Genomic DNA, 10,112 nt, shown 5'->3' on the forward strand with positions numbered 1-10,112 from the left:
ATAACCAAAATTTTATATTAAAATAATTTTATTTGGTTAGACATTTTAATAGTCAAGCATCAGTTTGACTAGTACAGCTAACTAGTGTTGAATCCTGAATTAGTGTTTCGATTATTTTAAAAATATTTTTCAACGATCCAACCGTATGGATGTCAATATATATATATATATGTATATATATATATTAGTGATATAAACATAATTTCATATCAAAATAATTTTATTTGGTTTGACATTTTATCAGACAAACATCAGTTTGACTAGTACATCTAACTAGTGTCGAATCCTGAATTACTGTTTTGATTATTTTAAAAATATTTTTCAACGATCCAACCATATGGATGTCAATAGGTATATGTATTAGTGATATAACCAAAATTTCTTATCAAAATAAATTTATTTGTTTTGTCATTTTAACGGACAAGCATCAGTTCGACTAGTACAACTAACTATTGTTTAATGATGAATTTGTGTTTCGATTATTTTAAAAATATTTTTCATCGACCCAACCGTATGGACGTCAATATATATATATATATATATATATATATATATATATATATATATATATATATATTAGTGATGTAACCAAAATTTAATATCAAAATAGTTTTATTTGGTTTTCAATTTTAACAGTTAAGAGTCAGTTTGATTAGTACAACTAACTAGTGTTTAATCCTAAATTGGTGTTTCGATTATTTAAAAAAAAATTCAACAATCCAACCATATTGATGTCAATATATATATATATATATATATATATATATATATATATATTAGTGATATAACCAAAGTTTCGTATCAAAATAAATTGATTTGGTTTGTTATTATAACCGTCAAGCATCAGTTCCACTAGTACAACTAACTACTGATTAGTTCTGAATTTGTGTTTCGATTATTTTAAAAATATGTTTCATCAATCCCACCGTATTGATGAAAATATATATATATATATATATATATATATATATTAGTGATATAATCAATATTTCATATTAAATTATTTTATCAAAATATTTAATTTTTTTCTAAAATTCTTGAAATGTCACCCAAACAAATAAATACTGACATTAATATGATTGGATCATGAAATAATATTTTTTAAAAATTAAAATTATCAAAAATCATGTGATAATTTACGACGGAATCCGTCATAAATTATTATCTGAGAAAATTGTGATAATTTGAGAAAAGTCAAATTTATCGCCAAAATTTTGGGAAAAAAGTTAAATTTCCCTCTTTGATATCTTACAACGAATTTTAATTTCCGTCGTAAATTAGATGTTCCAATATTTTCCGTCACAAATATTTCATTGTAAATTTACATGAAATATTTTTTTTATTTAATTTCAAGTTAAAATTTTAATAAAAATATTTAACTTACGACGAAATATTCAAATCGTCGCAACTTCAAATGATTTTTATTTTCCCGCCAAATTTTTTTACGAAATAGTGAAATTTCCCTCTTTGATAACTTACGATGAATTTTAAATTCTGTCATAAATTTGACGATCCAATTTTTTCCGTCGCAAATATTTTGTTGTAAATTTAGATAAAATATTTTTTTATTCAATTTCAATTTGAAATTTTAATAAAAATAATTAACTTAAGACGAAATATTTAAATCTCCGTAACTTCAAATAATTTTCATTTTTGTTTAATCGTGTCGTGCATAATTTTATTAATAAAATACTAAACTTATGATGGTTTTGGGTTTCGTCATATATAATTACGATGTTTTACTTTTTTCCGTCGTAATTTGGGTGCACATTTTTTTCCGTCATAAGTTGTCCGTCGTAATTGGCCTATTTTGTTGTAGTGGTGTAGGATCAACTAAGCAGCTTGGTGTCTTTCTAAAAGACATGAAGCTTCCTTTAATGTTCTCTTTATTTTAGGTTGATGCTATAATTCCACACTGTCATTATACACAAGTGTAGAAAAACATTTGCAAAACAACCAATTCACAGCTACTCAACAAAAGTAAAATAAAATTTGCATCTTGCAGCAACCTAAATCATCCTACTGCAACCCAGCAATTATGTTATGGCGATTCAGGAGGCAAATAGATATAAACATGGTTGCATAGGTTGCAGACCATGTATTAAAAAGGAAAACGAGTAGAGTTGGTATTCTGGAAAAAAAGATTTATGAAGTTGATGAAATAAAAAACACACAAATTTGCAAGTTAAACTACAAATGTTAATCTAATCAAGCATGATAATTGGTGAAACATTTGTATATAACCACAGTGACACAATCAAAAGTAGGAAGCACAATCACTTCAAAACAAACTCAACATTCTCGAAACTAATCCAAAATAAAAGAGCTTAACAAATATGGTAAACTAACTTTTGTGACCTGGTTTGATTTTGACTTATATAAAGCTATTGCAAAAGAAGATTCCAATATGGACATAATTTGTAAGTGCCCTGCAATTTAAAATAAAAATACAAATTAATAACAAAGATTTGCAGAAAGCTGAATAAAATTTCTCTTATTAAATTTCTTTTATTAAATTCACACAAATTACTTTTATAAATTTGATATTTTTACGGAGCTATAAATTTACTTTTAGAAATTAATATATTAATAAATATTAATTACTAAAAGTAATGTTTCTATATATCTCTCACTTTGACTTGTAGAAATTGTAGTGTTTGAACAACAAAATCAGGAGTAGTGATTAGTAGTGTAGGATCAACTAAGCAGCTAGGTGTCTTTCTAAAAGACATGAAGCTGTGTGTAATGTTCTCTTTATTTTAGAGAGAGATATAGTAAGTACCGATTACACCAAGAGGAGATGAGAAGATATGAACCCATTTAGGTAAAGAGGCTGAAAAAATAAAAAAAACACTAACATATCAGGGTGTATACATGTATATATATAATCCTATCTTTCAAAACTTAAATGTAAACTATAAATTACAAGATGAATTAGGACACTTTAAATAGAAGAATTACAATTATTCTCTTAATTGAAATCAGGTTAAAAAGATTCTTGGGAAGATGAATTAGTTTCTCGGGTAAGATTTAGGGAAGAAGAGAGTCAATTGACACAAATCATTAACTACTAATTACTCTAATTACACCTTTGCCTGTGTCATGTTCAAGCATACCCGCATCCCAAAACACATGGATTCTTCTTTCTTCTTCTTCTTCTATTACACATGCTCTTTCATTACCGCCGGACATAGACATTTTCTATCCTTGGCCACTTGAGACTCTGGTTAACCTGATATATGTTTTAACAACTTTGTCGATTATGTTTAACAAAGAAACATCTATAACACATGCTACAAAAATCATAACAATAACACGTGAATTACCTCAAGCCGTCTTCAGGAAATCGGACCCATCAAGTGAAGAAGTACCCAATTAAAAACCCAAAAAGTCAGATTTAAAAAATTTAACAAGAACACAAATTTAAACCTTAAAATTTAAAAAACACATCCAATTCTCACAAACTGATTTATAGCAATCTAGTATTGCGTTGTTGTAGAAGATTCAAAAGAAACATTTGTACTTTGTAAATTGTTGGGAGCTGTCGGGAGTAGAGAGAGCAGATAGAGCGAGCAGAGACAGTACAAAAAGCACAAAAAAGTAGTCGGGGGAGATAACTGAATCTTCAGTTGAGCACAATCGAGAGGCATAGGTGATATTTAGGGTTCCTTATAGAGGGGTGAGTTTCAGTGAGAGAGAAAGAGAGACGAGAGACTGAAAGGAATTATCTTCTAGATTTTTGATTTTGAAAATATTTGATATTTTTAAAGCGTAAAGTTGAAAAAGCGGATAGAGTTTGAAAAAATTCCAAAGGCAAAATCTGTGTGAAAAGAGGGGGAGAATTTTTCTAAGGTAAAAAGAGGGGGAACAAAGAGGGAATGAATTATTTGGTTATGGGGGGAAACAAGGAAGAGGCGCGTTGATTAAATTTTTTTAAACAAACGTTTAACATCGCTTGGGCTAAAACACCGATGTTTATAATAGCAAAAGACATCGGTTGGTTAAAATCGATGTAGAAAATACCTTTTACATCGGCTCCAAAAGCAACTGATGTCTAAGAGGCGATGTCTATTCTACTTTTCTAGTAGTGTTGTACCGTTATAAGGGTTAAAAGGTATATTTCTCATACCTTACGGGTTAAAAGGTACATTTCTCATAACTTAAAGAATTAAAAAGTACAACACAGAGGAAAAGCATTAGAAATTTCTTGAAGCTTTAAAGTTGTATGGTCGTGCTTGGCGACATATAGAAGGTGAGCTTCATATTACGTTAAGAGAAATTATCACACTCTTGTTTGGTTTATTTAATCTTCTAATTTTTTGTGTTAGTGTAGACTCTAGTACTGTAATTATTATAATTCAATTTTGTCACTCTTATTTTTATTTATGCACACAGAACATATAGGGACAAACACAACAGTTCAGATTCGAAGCCATTCTCAGATGTTTTTCTATAAGGTAATTTCTGGTGTGATCAATTTCTATCTTTGTATGTTTACCTTGGTTGCTAATTATCTTCAAATGACAGTAAGTTGTTTATAATGTTGTGCGTGATGGTTCCCTATTTACTCATTAGGTTGCAAGAGATCCTAATTCTGTAAGTGCTAGTTCCCACATTTCAATTGAAATTCCTCCCCCTCGACATAAGAAGAACCACTTCATCCATATCCTCGTAAAGTGGACGATTTGCTTTTAAACTGAGCAGTTGTTCCTGGATCAGTTCGATAGATCTTTGTCCACGGATGTATCTCTTAATGACTTGGAGAACCTATCTCCAATTTCGATCCTCCTACAATTGGTTCAGAGCCGCTTAGTAAAAAACTAGATATCCATTGCCCATTACCACTTTGATATACTTCCAACCCATCTTCCACTACTACTTCTACAGTAGAAAATGACCATGAGTGCATGAAATCCAATTCACATGCAATAGGAAAAATGATACCATCATCCATCAAAAACATTCCTGGCTGTATGCCAGACAATTTATCAGCTTCCTCGAGAATCAAGCTATTCAGAAAGATGGTCCTGATAACAGATTCGAGAAAGCCATCTACATTAATAGAAGAGTGTAATGACTTCTTCTCAAATAGATCCTGTGAAAAAAAAATTGTTGATCAAACCAACAAGCTACTTGAAACTGAACTTGAAAATTAAGTGCCCTTATTTTGACGGCAATATGAAAAAGGCTCGTCCATGGACAAGAATCCCCCTTCACTATATCCCTCAAGCTCAAGGCTTGCTGGAAATTTTGGACTGAGATGTTAAATAGTAATCTATTTTAATCTGTTCACATATAAATCACAAATAGATCACAGATCCGTTGTACGAGTTAAGAACATTCCGTCCTGCAGCTAGATATGAGTTGAGTGTTGCTATAGTTTATGAAAGCAAAAGATTAACTGATGAGTCCAAGTTGATCGTCCAATGATTGACATGCTTGAGAAACTAAAAAATAACTAAAAAAATAACTTCAGTAACTTGAAGTAGTTTAATACTTGATTCCAACATTTTATCATTCAGAAATTTTAAAATAAAACTAAGACAGTAAACGAAACAAACTATTTGTTAAACTCGCTCGAGTTCGAGCTCGATAAAGTTCGGTTCGAGCGCCTACTGAACTCGAGTTTGAACAAAATATTTTGTTTGATAAGTTTAATAAACAAACACATGTCCGACTCCGGTTTGACTAGAGTTTGCTCGAGTTCGACCAGAGTGCATTAAGCTCGAGTTCCTTCAAGAAAAAGTGAAAAATATCATAATTTAATTATATATTATAAATTATAAATAGGATTTGAGTACTAAAACTACATCTTCCCCAAAAGTTAAAGAAGATCATAACATTCTCCACAAAATGAGTACAAAAACCATTTCCCGGATTTCACTTTAGTAGAGACTTGGTTTGGTATCTTTAATGGAAGTGAACTCGAGGGAGAGTTAGACTCAGCACAGATTTACGTTCAATAATCCCAGACAAAAGCAAACACAACAAAAGTAATACTTAAGGATTCAAAATGTTTTAAATTCCAAAAATAAAAGAAGAAGAAATTTACAAGAATAAGAATTAAGATTGTATTAAAAACCCTAAAAGTCATATAGTTTATATTTTAAGAAAATTCACACCCTAATTATTTGGTATTTTCAAATTTTAACTCTTAACGTCACTCTATGCTCTTGATATAGTAATCATTTTCTCTCATCACTTTGATCTTTTAGTTGTATGTAAGTATGAAAGCCAGAGTGTATATATGTCTATGAATTATGATTGTGAGCTTGGAAACCTTTTATATTTTAGTAATCTCCTTTGTCATTGTTTTGTTTTATTTTTGAATATTTAATTTATTAATTACTCCATTCAACGCATTTTATTAGTCCACTTTATAAATTTCACACATATTAAGAAATGAAAAATACTATGTCTTTTTTCTCTTTTTCACATAATAATACATCTTAATTTTTAGGCATTATATTAACTAGTATATAACCATGTGATGCATGGTTGTTTTAATCATTATATATTACAAATTCTAGTTCAAATATGATGTAGGTGGGATTCAAATTGAACCTTACATTCCCTTATATATTGGTGCTAGTCGGATTCGAATCTTATACCTCTTTTATCATAATTTTTAGAGTTATATCTAAAGGTTCTTATCAATTTGATTTAACATATCTATCGGTTCTGGATTGAATGACTACAAAAAAAATTTCATTATTTTATCTTTAATATAATAATGTAGATTACACGTATGCCAAGAGGTAAGTATATGTATACATACATGGGTACACACACACACAATAGTCTAGATTATGTGCATTTTCAATTTCTATACTAGAATATTTATGAGAATGGTCTTGTACCTTAGTCAATATTGGAGGTACAGAAGTTGCATGGGTTGGAGAACATGACAATTATAATGGGGATATTTTAATTTACAAATTGGACTACTAAAATGGTATGGAGGGAGTATTCCAAATTGGGCCAGCAAAATGGAAATTTGAACCGAGAATTTCATTGGGCTTACATAACAAAAGCCCAATATCATTTCTATGAGTTTTGTTAACGAGTTGTCCAACCTCAATTCGGGTTAAAGTTCGGTTCTAGAGGTTGGCGAACAACTCTTTTCGGGTTTGATAATAATAGGATTCGAGCTCGGACAAAGAAATTTAGTTAAAGAACATTGTTCACTTCATTTTTTTTGTCTTCATAAAATGTTTGTTCGAGTATGTTCGATTTTGGTTCATTTACAGCTTTAAAAAAGTTATATACCAAACAATATTATTCATCTAATCAATATTATTCATTCAATATTTAGATTTTTGATTAATTCAGATTATTCAGAATTATTAACCACTCAGATACAAATGATTCAAATTTTCCAATTGTCCATTTAAACCCTTTTCTACTTCATGAGGAAAAATATGTTATTTGTACTCTCAAAAAGCTCTTAAAGAAGAAGAATGTTTCTTGCACAAAAAAGACAGAATAAAATTGTCGGACTAAGGGGACGACAACAACGAGATTTTCTTCAATGAAATAAATCAAATTGGAATCGAAAAAAAATGCATTATGTGGAGAATTCTGATGGTGTTATAGTACATATGCATGTTCTTGTAGCTACCACTGTTGTTCATTACCTTAAATCCACCTTGGGCTCTGCAAAATCTAGACGACAGTTTGACTATTATCACGAAGAATGTAAGGTTCTTACAAATAATCATGCTGCTAAGCTTACTATTCCATTCATAAATGAGCAAATTTGTGGAATATAAAGGCACCTCGTCCAAATGGCTATCCCGTAGAATTTTTTCTTGCCACATGGGCCATTATTTGAGAGAACTTTTGTAATGTTGTTCTCGATTTTTTAATAGTATCAAACTTCCACTACAACAAATCTTGCCATTTACGACGGTTTTTTTGAACTGAAATAATTGTAATTGAGCTATTACGACGGAAAAAAATCATCTTTTTGGTGGAGTAGTAAGTTCATTTTTTCGTCACAAGATAAAATTGCTTCGCAAGTTAAAAAGTAGGGGCCCATATTGTTAATAAAATAATAAATCTACTTATGACAGAATATATCGGCGTAAGATACCAAAATATGACGAGAAATAACGTCGTAAGTTTTGTATTTACGACAGAAAAATGTCGGATATTACTTTACGGGACCCACTTTTAATAAGATAAAACATAATTTTACGACGCAAAAATGCGTCATAAGTTAGAAATTTTCGACAGAAAAACTCGCCCGAAACTAGAAATTTACCAAATCCGGTGAGATTTCCATTTTTTGGCAGCATTTTTCAAGACGTTTCTGCCCACCAAACAATTTTAATCTACTCCGAAAAATCATAAATGACCATAATAACAAATAAACCCCAAAGTCAACAAAAATAAAAAATCAGAAAAAGGCCTTAACAAGGTTTAAGGCCATCATGTGCACATTGGTCCTTTGTCTTTGCTTGTTGTAAGACCAAATTCCTCCTGCAGTACCAGCAGCTATAAGCTGCTCTAAAATAAGTTATTAAAGCATGCACTAGAACCTCTTTGATATTTTGAAGTTAAATTTTAGATATCAATTGAAAATAGGAAGTGATCTTCCTAAACTTACTGGAGATAGGGCTGCAGTCTGCATTTCAAACTTTGGAGCATAAAGTAATGTTTCCTCATAATCCTCCTCAACATTTTTTTTATGTCCTTGTCACTTTTCCCGACTTTAATTTCATCATGAATTAACTGAAAAAATAGACAGATGAATATATAAGAGATTTGGTGTTAAAAATTATTCTCAACTGAAAAGAAATTGAACAGGACACAGAGTATATAAGAAATTGGCGTTTATTCAAAAACTTCCCCACTGTGATTAGGTTAGGACCACAGTCCACAGTTCGAAGAATTTCCAAACACAACTCATTTTTCTCAGAGAGAAAATCATTCAGTGACCTATAAGCCGGTGATTTATATCAATCTTATAGTCCCGTACATACTTGAATGTTCACTTATCGATATAGTATATAGGATTAGAGGGGTGTAATTAAATGCAAAAGTTATCCCTTCTACAATAATGGATTGTATCTTGAAAGAAACTTTGATTATATAAGCCATAACCAAAAGTCAAGTACATTCTGTAGACTAACTGAAACATGTTTACAAAACAAGAAACTAATATAATTAACGCACTGTGTTATATACAAGGTACTGCATAAACAAATGTAACCTGACCTTGTCTTTTAACAAACACTACGAAAACAAAGGATCGTAAATACTTAAAAATTATTATTGAAGACTTGTGATGAACAGGAAACCACGTTCATGCTTGTTGCTACCTCTTTGTCCTCTACATACACACAAATAAAAATCAATACACACATATAAAAATACACCTACTTAACAACTGATCATCATTACCATCACCAAATTAAGAGATTTGAGAGATTGAAATGGCTAGATTTTGAGAGATTCTGAATATGCATATTACATACAGTGTTGGTTAAGATTTAAGAGATGTAATTGAAGGAGAAAAAGATAGAACTGATAGAAGGGGAAGAAAAAAGGGATAGAGGCGGATCTGAACAAAAAAAGAAGTGGATGAATGAGATAGTAGTGTTTTTTACTGGATTTGACGAGAGTTATGGGCTGGATTGGCTTATTAATCTGTGGGTTGGGCTAAACGTTTAACATATCTATTACTATTCTATAAAAATATCAAAATTTTACAGTACCTGTTTTTTGGTACACACTAATTTTATCAAATTACCCGTACTTATAAAATTATATATTATCTAATTACCCTTAATAGTAAATTTAAAAATATTTTTCCCCCCTTTAGTTTCATACCATATACTTTCTTCTTCGCCATAATTTCTAACCCGCAAACAAACCGTCTGGGAAACAATTGTCAGTCTAGAAATGAGATTATAATTTTTTTGAGGAAGATATAAGATTATAATTTAATTTAATAGATCCCAAAAAATCTAAATTTAAAAGCATGGATTTTGATAACTAGCACTAATATTGATATTTACAATCTTTCATTAATTTTACCAAATAACCCGTACTTATAAATTATATATTATCTAATTACCATTAACTATAAATTTAAAAAAAATCCA

The 10,112-nt window shown here is 30.1% G+C and overlaps 1 long non-coding RNA gene across 1 annotated transcript; it reads right to left on the reverse strand.

Moving 5' to 3' along the window:
* Window positions 1-7,557: 7,557 nt before the first annotated feature.
* Window positions 7,558-9,591, reverse strand: LOC141667710 (uncharacterized). The gene is made up of 3 exons (XR_012552750.1): window positions 9,409-9,591; window positions 8,612-8,736; window positions 7,558-8,506 (listed from the first exon to the last, which is right to left on the reverse strand). It is a non-coding gene; the product is annotated as an uncharacterized LOC141667710 (long non-coding RNA).
* Window positions 9,592-10,112: the final 521 nt, after the last annotated feature.

This window comes from Apium graveolens, chromosome 6 (genome assembly GCF_009905375.1).
Source record: "Apium graveolens cultivar Ventura chromosome 6, ASM990537v1, whole genome shotgun sequence".
NCBI classification, from domain to species: domain Eukaryota; kingdom Viridiplantae; phylum Streptophyta; class Magnoliopsida; order Apiales; family Apiaceae; genus Apium; species Apium graveolens.